The sequence below is a fragment of the Mytilus edulis genome, chromosome 14, assembly GCF_963676685.1.
Source record: "Mytilus edulis chromosome 14, xbMytEdul2.2, whole genome shotgun sequence".
NCBI lineage: Eukaryota > Metazoa > Mollusca > Bivalvia > Mytilida > Mytilidae > Mytilus > Mytilus edulis.
The window spans coordinates 36,663,804-36,682,803 of NC_092357.1; the positions used below are offsets into that span (position 1 = coordinate 36,663,804).

Below are 19,000 nucleotides of genomic sequence, written 5' to 3' on the forward strand. Positions count from 1 at the left end.
TGAGGTAACTCGTCACAAGTAACTAAATGAAGTAGGAGATAGCAACTCTATTCATTGAAACTCAACAACTATATGTATAGGTCAACGCACGGCCATTATGTGTAACGATATCTATGTTTATATAATCACGAGTTGTTTGAAATTACTTTTCTTGTAAACTTTAGAATTAATAACAATTTTCTATAGGAAGTGACAAACAGTGATGTGTTCTTATTGGAAGTGAGATGTATTGTCACATTTATTTCCATTGCCTAATATGCATTATTGAAGTGTTTTCTCTAGTTATCACATTTTCCAGTGCATTACATATTTTCATAATAAGATGTGGTACAGGTATGATTGCAAATGAGACATCCCACAGCAAGTAACTAAATGAAGTAGAAGATAGCAACTGCATGCATTAAAACTCACAACAACTATAGGTCAACGTGCAGCCATTATTTCTAACGTTATTTTTGTTTTTATTATCACGAGTTGTTTGAAATAACTTTTCTTGTGAACTTTAAAATTAATAACACCTTTCCATAGGAAGTGTCAAACAGTGATGAGTTCTAATGGAAAGTGGTATATATTGTCACATTTTTTCCATTACCTTATATGGCCTATATGTATTGTTGAAATGTTTTCTGTAGTTATCACATTTGAAGTGCATTGCATGCAATCATAATAAGATGTGGCATAATTGCCAATGAGACAACTCTCGACAAGTGACAAAATGATGTAGAAGATAGCAACTCTATGCTAACTGGCATCAAGAATCAATTCTCAGTAAAAGAAAGACAATCAATAAAAAGAATGAATGAATGTAAGATAATTAGAAACAATTGAGAAGAAGCTTTTTCAATCACATTCGCGTTTGCTGGCTAAGGAATGGCTCATTTAAAAGGGATTGTCTTTTATGTGACAACTGAGTGTTGTACAACAAACCTTACCTTTCACAAAGGATATTATAACTTATTTTTTTCACCAAGTGTTTGAATTTTAAAATATTGACAGAGATACTGACATTCTGATATGTGTGGTGAAACAATTGTACATTATATTACATGCATTATACGCAGTACATATGTGGGTTTTATAAGACGTCATCACATGAACCTATTACAACTTCTTTAAAACTTAATCTCAAACCACAATACAAATATACTAGCATATTGTTTCTTAGAGCACACATTGTTGTTAGAGCGCATTATAATTATACATTAAAAGATACTTGAATTAGGTACATTCGGCACACATCGGAAGATTTTTATGCCCAACCTACGATAGTAGAGGGGCATTATGTTTTCTGGTCTGTGCTTCCATTCGTCCGTTCGTTCGTCCGTTCGTCCGTGTGTGCGTTCGTCCCGCTTCAGGTTAAAGTTTTTGGTCAAGGTAGTTTTTGATGAAGTTGAAGTCCAATTCACTTGATACTTATTACACATGTTCCCCATGCTATGATCTTTTTTAATTTTAATGCCAAATTAAAGTTTTGACCCCAGTTTCATGGTCCATTGAACAAAGAAAAAGATAGTGCGAAGCTCAGGTTAAAGTTTTGGTTAAAGTTTTTGGTCAAGGTAGTTTTTGATGAAGTTGAAGTCCAATCAACTTGAAACTTAGTACACATGTTCCCTATGATATCATCTTTCTAATTTTAATACCAAATTTAAGTATTGACCCCAATTTCACGGTCCACTGAACATGCAAAATGATAGTGCGAGTGGAGCATCCGTGTACTATGGACACATTCTTGTTTTAAACAATTACATGTAGGGTAAGGGAACCTGCCGAGGTTTGCCGAGGTTGCCGATTTGGAATATGTCTTTAAACAAAAACATAATTACAGAAGTAATACAAAATCTCCACCAACTTTCACTTTAGTTTAAACATATCTATTTATAGTGGAAACACGTTATTGCAACTTATAAAATTGAGAATGGAAATGGGGAATGTGCCAAAGAGACAACAACCCGACCATAGAAAAAAAAAAACAACATGCAGCAGAAGGTCACCTTATACATGTTATATATATTAATCCTTCGAAATCTACAAGGGTGTCTTTCACGTACAAGAGATATGGCTCTCTATTACCTTTTACTTTACCTTACGGACCTTTAGTGTAATAATTTCCTTAATGAATTGTTGCAGCAACCTTTTATCAAGGGATCACAGAGGCATAGAATATGTATCTGCAATTGGAAATAAATAAAGTTTCGGTTGTTTGCCCTTATATAGATAGTTAGATAAGAAAAGTAACACGTCTTGCTAACACTTCCAGAGATCAAACCCGGTTTTGAGTGAGCTTTGTGTTGCTCGATCGGTCTTTAGTTTTCATTGCTGTGTTATGTATACTGTTATTTGTCTTTGGTCATTTTCTTTTTTTTTGACATGTTGAGTTGATTTTCGAATTGTCAGTTTGGTCTCTTCGCATTGAGGACCAAACATTCACTTTTATGAATTTTTGGTCCTCAATGCTCTTCAACTTCGTACTTTATATGGCCTTTTGTAACATTTATGATTCGAGCGTCACTGGTGAGTCTTTTGTAGACGAAACGCGCGTCTGGCGTAAATATTAAATTTTATTCCTGGTATCTATTATGAGTGTATTCGCCTCTGTTTTGGAATGGAAAATAAAAATGACAAACTTTAATTTAACCTATCTGTCAATCATTTAGGGGTTGGATATAGACGGTTATTGCCTTCAATAAAGGAAAATCAAGGGTTTCAGGGTGTAGCAAATGATTTGGTCATTAAACATGTGTTAACATAACATAATCAGTTCAACTTTCGAACTGCGAACTCCTTTAAAGAGTAATTTTTGTTGTTGTTTACAGTAACTTCTCTGGTTTCTCTCTGCAGGTATACTGAATATTGGCGTTTTCATTTCACAGTGTAGCGAGAGAAAAAATAACTCGAAGTTGGCATATAGTGTTTGTCCATATTGCGACATCATATATCAATTTTGCATAAAACGGTATCCTAAAGAGGAAAATGTCAACATTACTCTGTTTATTAGCATAAGCATTTGTTTTAATTTGCATTTCTTGTGAACTTAAAACTGAACGCCCTCCTCAGTGAACATTTGGTTAAAATTGGTTTGTTCTATTTAGAAGTGATACATTTTATCACACGTATTCTATTACCGTATTGTTTCTTCTAGTTATTACTTTTTCCCAAAAATGGAAGCATTGAAAAATTAATGATATATAGAAACGTGTTAGGTAATAGAAAACTTGTGACAGCGTTAAATGTAAACATCTGTAGGTCAGCGCAAGGCAAAAAAAATCATTTAAAAAAAAATTTCCTCATAGTAGTCCCATTGGCATACCGCATACATGTATCCTTATTTTTATCAAAACTGAAAAATGAAAAAAATTACATTTAAAAAGAACCTGTATAAACCACATCCTACTGTTCTTACAAGGATGAATTTCATTTACATGTTGTTTATATAATATTTTAAATTATAAATGTATGTAAAATGCCAAAAATTGACGTTCAAATAATTTTATCTGCCTCGTGCATTGGGGAGAAATTTTCATAGGCGTCCGCGCGTCTGGAAAGCAGTGGACAAAACAAATTTAAATTAATTTACCATAGACCGTGGTTATATAAATCTTAAATAATCACTGCGTGTACACCAAGTGATGGAATTTATAAAATGTTTAATGGAGCATTCCATCGGCAGAAGTATTGACATATTGGTAGCAGTGGTAAAATAATAACATGTTACATGTACAAATGTATACAAAGCAATGCATGTGGTTTAAAACGACGTGTAGCTCTACATCTTTTATATAAGCTTTGGAATTTACATATTTTGGCCACGAGCATCACTGAAGAGACATTATTTGTCGAAATGCGCATCTGGTGCAGAAAAATTGGAACCGTTAATGTTAATACATATGTTCACTGGCGGATCTAGAAATTTTCATAAGTGGGGGCCCACTGACTGCGCTAAGAGGGGGCCCGCTCCAGTCACGCTTCAGTGATTCCCTATATAAGCAACCAATTTTTTCCCAAAAGGGGGGGGGGGGGGCTGGCCCCCTCTAAATCCGCCTCTGATGTTCACATAACCATTTCGTGGAATTTGATTATTTAAATCTAGACCACGATACATTCATACAGTCATGTAATCGTTCAAGAGCACCTCATTTTTTTTTTACTCATTTGCAAAATAGATCTTGAAATAAATCCCAACAAGAGGCTGTCACAACGACAGCAAACTGGATTTATTAACATCTATTTGTGTCCTGGCAATATCACAAGAACCATTACTGATGAATGGTGATAGTTAAAATCGTCAGTATCAAATTTGACCTACATTTTGTCATCAGTATCAACATATTAAAATTTGAAAAGCTTAGATTGAATGGTTCATGAGTAAATGCAACAACGTGAATGGAAACGCCATTTTACGATCTTTCAAGAACCATAACTCCTGAACGGTAAAAGTCAAAATCGTCATTATTGAACTTGACCTCTATTTTGTCATCAGTAACAACATATTAAAATTTCAAAAGCTTTGGTTTAATGGTTCATGAGAAAATGCACGGACACGACGGGAGACACCATTTTTCAATCTTTCAAGAACAATAACTCATGAACGGTAAAAGTCAAAATCGTCATTATTGAACTTGACCTCCATTTTGTCATCAATAACAGCATATTAAAATTTCGGAAGCTTTGGTAGAACAGTTCGTGCATAAATGCATGGACACGACTGGAAACTCCATTTTTCAATCTTTCAAGAACCATAACTCCTGAACGGTAAAAGTCAAAATCGTCATTATTGAACTTGACCTCCATTCTGTCATCAGTAACAACATATTAAAATTTCAAAAGCTTTGGTTTAATGGTTCATGAGAAAATGCACGGACACGACGGGAAACACCATTTTTCAATCTTTCAAGAACAATAACTCATGAACGGTAAAAGTCAAAATCGTCATTATTGAACTTGACCTCCATTTTGTCATCAATAACAGCATATTAAAATTTGGGAAGCTTTGGTAGAACAGTTCATGGGTAAATGCAGGGACACGACTGGAAACTTCATTTTTCAATCTTTCAAGAACCATAACTCCTGAACGGTAAAAGTCAAAATCGTCATTATTGAACTTGACCTTCGTATAGTTGTCAGTAATAACATATTAAAATTTTAGAAGCTTTGGTTGAAGGGTTCATGAGTTTATGCACGGACAACATTTGATTGCCGCCCGCCCGCCCGCCCGCCCGACCGACCGACCGCCCGCCCGCCCGCCGTACATCCCCAAATCAATAACCGACATTTTTGTCACAAAAATCCGGTTAAAAATGATAAATTGATGTTTAACGACCAGCGGCAGATATTACAGAGATGGTTACTGTTGTTTACTATCCTACTGAAAAGTTATAATTCTTATTTTTTATTCAATAGATTATTTAACGACCAGAGACAGATATTTCATTAATTGTTACTGGTTTTTTTAGCGCTTTTCTTTATTCGATTGACAAATTATTGTTTAAACGACCAGCGGCAGATATTTCAGATATTGTAACTGATTTTCTATCACATTATAGCGCAATTCTTTATTCGATTGATCAATTAATGTTTGACAACCAGTGACATATATTACAGAAAATAAAACTGTAGTTTTCTATCTCATTGATGAGTTGAATTATTCGTTATTCTTTATTCTTTATTCTTTATTCTTTATTCTTTATTTGATTGATGACTTGAGATATTTCATCTTCATTCGTTACAAATATAGTCCCTAGTGTTGACAGTGGGTTACTTGCCATTAATTTTTATACCCCTTCCAAATTTATTTTTCCATGTGTAATGCCTCAAATTGCAAGAAGGAGGATGAAATTACACTGTAAAAAAAATTTGTGTCCCGAATTTTTAAGAGAAGTAGTGATTTGGTCCAGCTGAAAAAGGTGAAAAACTAGCACTTCGGGAGCTTTCAAAAATTTTTAACATATTATCAACAATTCACAGTCCTACGCGTTAATTAATTGCATGCTCATATGGTTTGCCAGAGTAAGTCAATGGCCGAGACACAAGACAATAAATTAGGTGACGGCTTGAAGAACACAGAGACACCCCTGTTCTGTAACAGCGTACTTCTACAGTGCATATTGTTAAAATACTTTACCAGAAAACGTCATAGGCTTACAAATGAAATAAATTATTTTATTGACACTTTTTACCAAACACTCAGACACTGTTTTTATTTATTAGTATGATTTAAATATCGAATAGCGATGTGGTTTTATGAACAATGCAGAATAAGACTGTTTGATATCTTTATGTTCAATAAATAATCCCAAGTAAGGTGAATGATCGGCGCTTTCAGTGCGTAATACTTTAAGTATTTGTTCAAAACAGTGATTGCGGATTCATTCGCTTAAAAAAAACCCGTTTATAACGATACTAAAATTAACTTTAATAAGTTGTTTGCCTTTAAACGACTTTAGATTTTTTAGTTAGTGGAATAATGTGTCTAATCCTACACAAAGAGTATGTCTCGGGAATAATAGATCTAAATATCGTGTTTTCGTTGTAGCGTGCTAGACCTCGAGTGCCCAACGGTTAACCAAGACGTTTGTTACTTGTCCTAAGTAAGGAACCAGATAAGCAGTGGTTGTCGTTTGTTAATGTAGTTTATAAGTGTTTCTCGTTATTATATATTGGTTTTCCAGTTTGAATGGTCATTTTAGGGTACTTTATAGCTTGCTGTTTGGTGTAAGCCAAACTCCGTACTACTTTGACCTATAATGGTTTACTTTTACAAATTTTGACTTGGATTGAGAGTTGTCTCATGGCACTCAAACCACATCTTCTTATATCTATATATTATAAATATTTGATATCTTCACTGTCTTTGAAACAGCTGCTTGTTTATTTACCATTAAAATTAAATATCCTTTATAATTGAAAATTTGGGACTTTTTGTAGTACACATGTACTAGCATAATTTTTTTAAACTAGAGTGTTCGGGGTTAAAGCGCATCTTTGATCTGAAATCATCTTCGCAAAAGGTAAATTTCTGAAAGCATGGAACCAGTGGTTAATTTCCGAGATAATCAATTGCGAGTGATAAATGTTTAATTTCATATATGCCAGTGATAAATTTTAGGAAAATATATGTATCAGTAGAAAATTCAGGAAAGCATCTGTGAAAATGATAAATAGGAAATCATAATGAAAGTGTTAAATTCAGGAAAACATGTGTGAAAGTGATAAATTCAGGAAAACATATGTGAAAGTGGGAAATTCAGGAAAACATATGTGAAAATGGTAAATTCAGAAAACATATGTGAAAGTGATCAATTCAGAAAAACATATGTGAAACTGGTCAATTCAGGAAAACATATGTGAAAGTGATCAATGCAGGAAAACATATGTGAAAGTGGTAAATTCAGGAAAACATGCGTGAAAGTGTTAAATTCAGGAAAACGTATGTGAAAATGGTAAATTCATGAAAACATGTTTGAAAGTGGTAAATTCAGGAAAACATATGTGAAAGTGATCAATTCAGGAAAACATATGTGAAAGTGGTAAATTCAGGAAAACATGTGTGAAAGTGTTAAATTCAGGAAAACGTATGTGAAAATGGTAAATTCATGAAAACATGTGTGAAAGTGATCAATTCAGGAAAACATATATGAAAGTGTTTAATTCAGGAAAACATGTGTGAAAGTGTTAAATTCAGGAAAACGTATGTGAAAGTGTTTAATTCAGGAAAACATGTATGAAAGTGTTAAATTCAGGAAAACGTATGTGAAAATGGTAAATTCAGAAAACATGTGTGAAAGTGATCAATTCAGGAAAACATATATGAAAGTGTTTAATTCAGGAAAACATGTGTGAAAGTGATCAATTCAGGAAAACATATATGAAAGTGTTTAATTCAGAAAAACATGTGTGAAAGTGTTAAATTCAGGAAAACGTATGTGAAAATGGTAAATTCAGAAAACATGTGTGAAAGTGGTAAATTCAGGAAAACATATGTGAAAGTGGTAAATTCAGGAAAGCATGTGTAAAAGTGATAAATTCAGGAAAGCATCTGTGACAGTTGTTAATTCAAGAAAGCATGTGTGAAAGTGATAAATTCAGTAAAGCATCTATGAAAGTGGTAAATTCAGGAAACAGAGGTAAATTAGAAAAACATCTGAGTCAGTGGTTAATTTAGGAAAGCATATGTGTCAATGATAAATAGGAAAGCATGTGTGTCAGTGGTAAGTTTTGGAAAGCTTTTGTGTAGGTGGGAATTTGGAAAAGCATATGTGTTATCAGTAAATAGGAAAGCATAAGTATGTATCAGTGCTATATTGAGGAAAGCATCTGTGCCATCTTAATTCATCGACTGCCAATGGTAAATGTCTAAAACTATCTGCGAAAGTGTTAAATCTATGAAATGATTTGAGCCAGAGGTAGATAGCTTAAATCATATGTGTCAATGTCATATCAATGAAATAATTTATGTCAGTGGTAATACCCAGAAATCATCTATGTCGGTGGCACACCCCTGAACCCTGTCGATATGATCTATGGTAATTAAATCAAGTATAAATAGTTAATCGATGTCATGTCGATGATAAATATATTAGCTAATCGATCTATGTCGATGATAAATCAGTTTTTATCTATGTCAATGGTATATCAATCATAAAATCTGGTTAGTTATTAAAACTCTGAAGCTGTCCTTTTCAATTTAAGGCAACTTATAATTGATCTATATGGTTACCACAATGAGGTACGTCCATCATTCATTCATTTTTTTTTTCCATTTTCGATATTCAATAACGAATTTTGAACAATGAGCAAGCAGTGCCGTCAAATCATCAACTTGAGTGGTACGCCTTTAAAATCATCTATATCTGTCACAAATCTGTGAAATCAATTAAAAAAAAAATTCTCCGCAATCATATATATCCGTCAAAAAATGAAATCAATTGGTAAATCATCCAAATTTTTAAAGACATTGCAAAGATAAGATTTATAATAGATATCAATTTTGCATAGTAATAGAAAATGCTGACTAGGCATCAAATAACCCATCCATCAGTCCGTCGTGTTCACATACCACAACTATAAATCTACCATGTCACCATACAAACAAAAGATTTTGTTATTTTGTTTTCCATAAAGTTATCCTGACCGAAACAACATAATTGTAAAATATATGTGGTAATTTTTAATCATGTATTGGCGCTGACCGAACAACATAATTATGTGGTCGTTTTGTTTGGCGTTTAACTGCTGTAAAGCTGGGGCATTTTGTTATTGCCTGTATTCGGAGGCAACCTAAGTATAATTTACCAGATTTATAAAAAGATATAGTATAAAATTGAGAATTTAAATGGGGAATATGTCAAAGAGACAACAACCCGACACAAGAACAGAAAACAGCCGGATAACACCAATCGGTCTTCAACACAGCGAGAAAATTCCGCAACCGGAGACAGGCCTTAGCTAGTACAATACTTTTGAACGCGTATTGTTTAGTTCTTATGATCATGAAGAGGAGGATGCATGGTAAGGAGAAGGAGGAGGATGATAAGGAAGACGGCGATCACAGCACAATGACGACGATGACTATGATGAAGATCTTTATTACTTGGCAATTATTAAAAAATAAATGTATAAAAAGTAAATCATCTAAATTTTGAAAAGCATGTAGTACTACTTTCGTTTATTTTATGATATTGAAAATATCTATTTAAGTATTTTATGATTTTATAGTTTTATAGTGACGATGAGTTGACGATGATGATTATATTTGTTGGAATTTATCTTCTTTTTTTTTGTTTATCCAATTTACATTCTTGTACATCTCCATGATATCATATACTTTTTTGGGAAATGAGTGAAATCGTTTATATTAATAACTCCATAGTAAATCATTCAAGATTTGGAATTCATTATTTAAAAACATGTACTTTCGTTTATTTTAAGATATTTTACTATTTTTCAGAAATATAAAATTAATCTATACAGACAAAATGGTACCAATTTTATGATTTTCGTCAGTTTTACCTGTTCTTTTAACACCTTTATATTTAATTATTACAAAAGCCGTCATTTTAGTATAAACTATGCGTAAGTAATTCTAAAAAAAACTCAACATTGATCAGTGACTGACAAAAACTTGATGTTAAGTCATAAACCTTTATGCGGTAACCTTGTTTCAATATTCCGATCACGAATTTGATTTTTATGACTGATTATATTTGAAAATCTGTCATACATTGCATTGTAGTGTGCCCATATTGCCTTAGTTACCTTAAACAATAATGTTAGTACCTCATGAACTTTTTTAACAAACCAAAAACGCAATAAATGTTCACAAGAAAACATAAACATATAAGTTGTAGATATAGTATGTGTTTAATGTGTATACAACAATATAAATAATTTAATAAAGTGTCGGAAATTGAAAAGTAGTTGTCTAAAATATGGGCTATAGGTTTTTAATTGACTTGTATACGTTAAACTTTGTATACTCTGAACTATTACTGTTACAGGGCTTGTTAAACAGTTATTAAAAAGAACTTAAGATTGAGTTCAGCCAATTCACTGGATATTTTATAGTTTGTCTTTTATGTTGTAATGTTACACTATTGTTTCGGCTAAGGATGAAGTCTGGTACTAAAAACGTAAAAACGTTTAAACCCGCTGCATTTGTTTGCACCTGTCCAAAGTCAGGAACCGGATGTTCAGTGGTTTTCGTCTGTTGATGTGGTTTCATAAGTGTTTTTAGTTTCTCGTTTTTATATAGATAAGACCGTTGGTTTTCCCGTTTGAATGGTTTAACACTAGTCATGTTTGGGACTCTTTATAGCTTGCTGTTTTGTGTTGAAGACCGTACTTTGACCTAATGGTTAAATTTTACAGGGACCCTTTATAGATTACTGTTCGATGTGACCCACGGCTACGGGTTGAAGACCGTACTTTGCCTTATAATTTTTTTTTTTTTACAAATTGTGACTTTGATGGAGAGTTGTCTCATTGGCACTCATACCAAAGCATCTTATATCTAAAACAATAATTTCGTTTGTTGATCTCCGAGCTGACCGTTGATCTCAGTAAGGCTGGATGGTTAGATTGTTGGTTAAGGTGGTACCGAACACTAAACTAAATTTTTTTTGGCTCGTTTGATTTTCATAATTTTTTGACAAAATATTTACTTTTAGTTTGACAAAAAGGACATACATGTATTTCATAAAACCTAAACCACACACTTTATTGGATATATATAATAGTTTGAGAAACACTAACTTTGATTAACAGTTTTTAGAAGCTTGATATTAAATTTGCCTTCACAATAGAATGTGAATAAAACGTTCAGCTATTTTTTTAAGGAGTTATCTCCCTGTAGTGTCATGGACCACTTTAACCTCTTTTAAATTGAAATTTTAGATGCATTTCAGGACGACATCATACTAATGTGATATTAATATTGTTCTTGACTGACATGTTCAGCCTTTTATTCTTGAGCGTGTTAATACAAGAAACTATCTACAGAAAAACTTGTCACCCTACCAGTACAAGAGGTCAATAAAATGTTAATGTGATATGAATATGAATATATTATGTATTTGATCTTGACCGACATATTGAGCTGTAGATTTAACTTTCAAGAACACAGTCAAGTTAAAAGATCACAGGAAGACCTTTCATCATACCCAAACACATCATTATCATTATCATTATATTGACTCAGAGCCTATCAGTGTTTGATTCTACTCTTAAATGAGGCCCCTCATGGGGGGGGGGGGGGGTCCTAGTAATCACATAATCACCATTTTTTTGCCAATATAATCACATAATCATTAAATATCTGCTTATCTTTAGTAATCAAATAATCATAAACTAAAAATACAGTCCTAGGTAATCAAATAATCATGAAATATTTGGCTTAATAATCAAATAATCATTAAAAAAACGGCCAAGTAATCACATAATCAAAAACCCCATGAGGGCCCTCTTAAATGCCGCCTATAAAGGGGATACGTAACAATTGTTATGTCGTTTGTTTGACCTGACCGTTGATCGAACGTCGACCTTCTGCACTTTAACTGCGTAGGAATCCACAAAGGCGGTACAGTTATGTAGTATTACACGATGAGTATAGTTCATGGGAGTAGTTTTGTCGACCTTTTTTTTCACGTATCGCTTTCCACAAGTTTAGTTTCTCTTTTTCGATAAGGAGTCGATATGAGGGGGAGGACAGGGGGGTACCCTTCTCCTTTCTCCCACCCCTTTCTCCTTTCTCCTACCCCCTTTCTCCCTGTCTCCCTTACCCCTGTCCTCCCCCTCCGATATGAGTCCTTGAGTCGCATCAAAAGATAACTATTTACATTACAGCTTTTTAAAAGTCCAATAAGGCTAGAATGACAGTATAAAATACAATAACACCTTTTTTTTTATATTGCTTACACATTGTAAACGTGTAACTACGACTAAGAAAGTAACTTATTAGGAAGCTCAGTTGGCTTTACGGGATTCTACTGTCGTAATCCCCTTACAAATAAAATTGTAAACACACACTTCGTCAACTGTTAAAATTGTGTATGACGTACATGATAATTCTGAAGAATCATTGAACTTTTTAGTTGCAATAATCACACAAAGATGCAGTACACATAAATGGGCGTTTTTCAATAAAAGCGTTCCTTTCAGACCTAAAAAAAAATGGAAAATCAACTAGTCTAAAATTTATTTTCAAGAGTTATTTTGAATACCTCTATTACAGACCTGTTTGTAAACAAAAAGTGCAATCTTAAATACTCTTTAAAATGATATTATTTTCATAATTTGTGTACTGTTTCGTAGGGGACTTTTGTCCCCTGCGAAACAGCTTCTAAACACACATATTTTTGCAATTTTAAATGTTTCCTATAGACATTCCAGTTTGTTTACGTTATATACTAGAAAAATCTCATTTTTTCTGAATTGGAGAACCATTTTTTATTGATAAAGATTAGACAGTACTTCACATATGAAGGTACAACTCATGTTACGTAGTGGACATTTTGATGCGTTTCGTAGTTGACAAAACCGTTTCGTAGTGGACAAAAAGTTTCGTAGTTGACATCAACCCTATTCTATGTTAATAAAAACATAATAAAACTTACATGAAACAAACCTTTGTTATTTGCTTTGCACGAATATAATTGAAAAAAGAGTAAAAAAAGACTGCATGGTAGTGGTAGTGTCCACTACGAAACGTTTTTCTCCCAAACTTGTTTCGTAGGGGACCGTTTCGTAGGGGACGTATTCACATGTTTTATTTTTTTCTCACAACCCCAATATTGCAATAGTAACAAGACTGACTGTATTCATCAAAGCGTTATTAAGCTGTACACTGATATTTTTTTCATAATTTTAAAACCAGTTACTGAAGGAGATTTGACCCGTTTCGTAGTGGACATTTACAAAAATACGGTATCACTCTGGTCCATTTGATGTGCTCAATTTTTCTTACCAACAGTTTAATTGCCGTTATAAAAGCATCACTTCTTTTGTAAGACCCTAATGTTTATATCTCTTGCAAACAAAAAAATACATTGATTTTATAAAACTGTTTATAAGAAAGTTTTAATGACTTCGTTTCGTAGTGGACATTGTGTTAGGGACACACCTTCTAAAATAAAAAAAATCCTATATTAAAAGCTGTTTATTAAAATATGTTAGCTCTAAACATACTTTTGAATTATTAAAGAACTTATATTAAGTAAAATTTATATTTATTTCTTCATTTTTTTACGATATTTGAGAGTATGAATGTTGAACAGGCGGTCTAGGGACATGCCATTTTGGTTGTTTTGGACCATTCAAGAATCAATATCTTATCAATCTCTCTAAAAAATAAACTGTTTCTTTGCTTAAAAATGTTATATCTAATTCAATGTACTGACTGTACAAAAAATTAATTGCAAAGATCAAACACATTTTTTTAAAGTGGCTGGGACAAGAAAGTACGTTTTTATTGAAAAACGCCCAAATTTATACAATAATTTTTTTAAAATGCATATATAACAAATGCGTTAAAAAATATGAAATGCGTCATAACATGCAGTTATTAACAATGTTAACACATACATGATGATGTGTGAATACGCTCAATTAATTTTGGCTGTTGTAAACAATTATCAAAGAAAACAACCTTGTGAATCATTTCCTATTTGTGTGTGTATGTGTGTGTGTGAGATGTGCGTGTTTGTGTGTGAGGTAAAGGAGTAAACACCATAACTGTTGAAATGCTTAATAATATGATTTCTTTTCAGAATAAAAGATATATTCCAAATTATTTACTCAGATATTTAACCCCGCAGCATTTTTGCGCCTGTCCAAAATCAGGAGCCTCTGGCCTTCGTTTGTTTTGCACTTTTTTTTTCAATAATTGGCTCATAACGTCGCTGGGCTTCTAAAATGTTGTAAATAACAATTTTTTCAAGAAAAAAATATCTCACAAACAGGCCTTGAAAATTTTGACAAAATGCATGCTTCCAAAATGTCGTATGTGAACTTGAACATTTTTGTAAATAGCAGTGAAATAAAAACTTTGACATTTCTGGATTATCCAAGAACTTAAATTATTTTCACAGAAATAAAGAAATGTACAATTATTTTTTCCCCATAGCCATTCTACAACGATTTTCAAGTTTTCATACAACATTTTGAAAGCAAACTTTACAAAGAACTGACATTGGCAATTTTGTAATATGTCTTATTTCACACATTTTGATTGGTCTAACTGTATGCTATTTTGTAATACCAAAGATTTCCTCCCGCCCAGACCATTGGTGTCAAAAAGTATTTTTAGCCAAAAAAGTCATATACGACATTTTAGAAGCCCAGCGACGATAAGTATGTTTCGGACTTAAGCGGCTTTTTGCAGTTGCGCCGATCTGCATTTCATTTGCCCGGATTTTTTCTTTCATTTGCGCCGATTTTTTACAGGTAGATAACAGGTTAATTACATGTGAAAAGATATTATTAGTTACACAGTGTGCAATTGTCCTTATATGAGAATTTATCGGGTCAATTAAATTCATATCGGGTTTGGCTTTTCATAATCCGATATGAATTTTATTGACCCGATCAATTCCGTATTAGGACAATTGAACACTGTGTAACGAATTTATCCTGATTTTGTTATATTACATATTATTGTATTCCATTTCAATTTTAGGACAATATCAACAAATATATTTTAGATATTAAATCTAAAACTGTGAAAAATAAAAAAATATTATGACTACAACATGTACAAAGCACCTCAATTGTTTTTTGGTTTTTTTTATTAGGTCAATGGTATAAGGTCAATCAGCCAATCAAATTGCGAGAAATTACTCTAAATCAGGATAAAAGAAGATGTGGTATCAGTGCCAATTAGACAACTCTCCATCCCAGTCATGTTATTTTTATTTATCATCAAATACCTCTTGTCGATAACGAAGGCCATCTTCTCTTTGTCTGGCATACGAACTGGTGGGGGCATTTCTAGAGTTCGTATTCTAACATACGTAACGGCCTGGATTTTCTTGATAACATCCATAAAAACATCCATAAAAACATATATGTTGGGTGGTGTGAATAAAATTGTTCGTTGTTTTGGGAACGAAAAGATTCTCAACGGGTGCAGCTGCCCAGAAATGAGGCGGATAGCGTGACGTTGTGCATATTATTTAAATACGACTTTAGTGTGCCTTCCATGCAGTTTCTCTGAACAAATACACTTATTTTATTAGGGGCCATCTGAAGCCCGCATACTATAAACGGAATATGCTTAATTATCTCGCTGTGTTGAACATGTTGAAGGCCCATTGGTGGCATTGGGATTTTTCTGCTCATTGGTCGGGTTGTTGTCTCTTTGACACATTTTCCATTTCCATTCTCAATTTTATTGAAAGTTGAGGTACATGTAACTGTATTATTTTTGGCGAATACTTGATGTAGAAAAATCCTTTTAGCCCCATGTATAGACGGAATAATTATTGACATTCATATAGTTGGTTGTAAAGGAAAGTCTTGCCATAACGCATTTTATGTATATCACTTTTTGCTGAGAATTTTCACTTGCTGAGGCCTCATAGGGGTGTCAAAGTAACCACATAATCACAAAGTGTTTGCCAATATCATCAAATAAATTATCATTAATTATATATTTTTTTAAGCAAAATAATCAAATAATCCAAAAGACATTGCTAGGATTAGTAGGTTATCAAATAATCATGAAATATTTGGTCTGCATAGTTATCAAATAGTCACTATAAAAAAGGCCAAGTAATCACATCATTCGTCTCAACTCGGCCGATTCCGTACCCTCATGAGAGTAGCGGATTCTACCGAGGATTGCCGAATGGTAATCACATAATAAAAAAAACATGAAGAGGCTCTTTTACGACAGAAAAAGGACATACATATCATTAACACTAATATTTTCTTTGCATGGAAAACCCCGAGTACTCCAGTACGCAGCGTAATTTATCACGTTGAACAGCTACATGTATAGGTTCAAGATATACAGGGAAAGGGGAAAGCCCCACTAAAGCAAAGTAACACCTCGATTCACGTTTATATATTGTTTTGTTGGTATATATATATATTTTCCCATGTAATGATCAAATATCGTCACGGTCTGATGGTAAATGATAGGTAATTTATGATTAGAAATCTATACGTTATTCTTTAGTCGAACCATGGTGTCTTGAATGAACGTTGGATATTTTTTTTAGGAATAGTAAGTCCTTTCTCTTATTTTCACAAACTTGACATTTCCCGAGTTTTTTTTTCTAAAAGTAAATATTTATTTATGAAGTAAATATAGTTTATAGGGAAAACATGACAATTTGTTATTAATGTTTTCCATTCATCTTGTCAACATTAACGAAATTAATTGTAATTTCAGAAAGTAAATAATAACTTCTAGAAAAACAGTTATTGTATCTCGTAAACAATTTGTAAAAAGTAAAGTGAAATTTTTGAAAAATTGAAAGTTGATTGATAGTACAAAACAAAGTTGAAGAAAAGCAAAATAAAGTAGATATCCGTCATATCGTTTGACAATCAACGCGTCTATCTATAATTATTTGTCGAAGTTATAAATTTAGTTATTCAAACACAGTATAGAAAGAAATATATCCAAGCAACATGCTCGAGAATGCACCAATGCTTAGAGAGCAACTATTTAACGTGAAGAGTAAGGGGAGTTATGTTTTTTTTTGTTTGAGTCAGAACTTTTAGTTTCTGATTTTTCATCAATGTTATATACTTTTTTTTTTTTTTAGAAAAAACATAACCCCCCTTTAAATTTGAGGTTACAGGGTCGTTCCCTTACATTTTCGAAACTCTTGTAATGATGTATTTGAAATTGAATAATTTATTGAAATAATTATTGTATATATATTCAGATCATATATATATATTGGTAATATGTTTACTAGTTAGTATTTAATTGTCACAAACACTTCTATAATTGAGCACGTAGATGTATTTATGTTCTAATTAACTTGGAACACTCTTCCTAAAATAACTTTATAAACAAAAGATGTAATATATTTACATGAATTTCATGTAAGTTGATTGTAATTGTATGTTTAACTTAACATTTAAGATCCGTAAATACAAGTTGCATTAAACATATTTGTTTCTTAAAAAAATGTTATTCAACACAATGAAACACGTTTACCTGAAACCTTTATTCATTTAATTAATTAAAATAAAATAAATGCAGTACAGTAGTTGCCGTTTTAAAATATATATGACCTCGGCAATTCCACTATACATCAACATGAAAATTGCGTTACGGCATCGGAATCACAATGTTTAATTGTAAGTTTTTGAAAATATAACCAATACCTGTATCTGTATCTGCATTAGACAATCCCTCCCTTAAAGGAGCACTTCGTAAAGAATATCTGCATTATGTTTTGAAACGTGAAATTGAACGTATCATAATCTAAAGGACTATGAGTAGTTTTTTTGTTCAAACCCAAAATGAAAATAGCGTCACATCATTGGTTATGACGTTTTTATCACCCAATACAACGTTTTAGAGTACCTTATGCAAACATAATATAAATTTTACTATTATTCAACGCTTCGTCTGGTATAGACCGAGGATATTTTTCTCAGTATTTTATTATTTTTAATGTCTGACTATTACAACATTTAACGCAGACTGTTGCATATCTGAAAAAATATATACAAGCCCATCTCTCTGGCCAAATCACTCCCTAACTCTCGAAAAAATATTAATGTCTTTCTTGAGGCGAATATAAACATCAAACACAAATTAAGTGAGAGGTTTAAGCTAGCTATAAAACCAGGTTCAATCAACCGTTTTCTACATCATAAACGCCTGTACCAAGTCAGGAGTATGACAGTTGTTATCAATTTGTTTGATGTGTTTAAATTTTTATTTTGCCATTTGTTTAAAAACTTTCCGTTATGAATTTTACTTCGGTTAATCAACATGCTGTATTCGTGAGTGCAACCTACATTTTAAAACGACAATGCAAGCAATGTTTACTTACTGAAGTGGATATTATTCAGGTCATTTTTATAATCCACTTTATGATGTATTCGCCTCTCAGGTTTGGAATGTATATTGTCTGAGTTTTACAACACTTTTCATGACTATTGTAAACACATTTTCAGTCATTTAACGAGACGATTTAACAATTTAATAAAATTAATATAGGTCAGGAATGCACTTGTTTGTTTTGATGTGCTTTTATGGTGGGGATTCCATCGGGATCTATTGTGTAAATCATCATCAACATTTGTAATAAAATAGTATCACATGATTATTACGACGTAACAATAATCGGTGACGTAAATATTGCCATATTTATTGCAATAATCCTATCTTTATGGCGATGTATACTCATTGTCTACATAGTTTGTATCATTAATAATAATAAATTTCGTAAATGAAATTGTAAAAATGATATTAAAAAAGAAAGTATTCACGCCAATACCATCATACTTACAGGCACAATATCAAAAATGAAATATTAAA

At 32.5% G+C, this 19,000-nt stretch overlaps 1 protein-coding gene across 3 annotated transcripts in view; it reads left to right on the forward strand.

Moving 5' to 3' along the window:
* The first annotated feature begins 16,663 nt into the window (after positions 1–16,663).
* Positions 16,664–19,000, forward strand: part of LOC139502572 (uncharacterized) — a 42,602-nt gene continuing 40,265 nt past the window's right edge. For all 3 annotated transcript variants that reach the window (XM_071292079.1, XM_071292076.1, XM_071292077.1), the window contains exon 1: positions 16,664–16,717. The gene's annotated coding sequence lies outside the window, so the exon portion shown is untranslated. The remainder of the gene's footprint in view (positions 16,718–19,000) is intronic.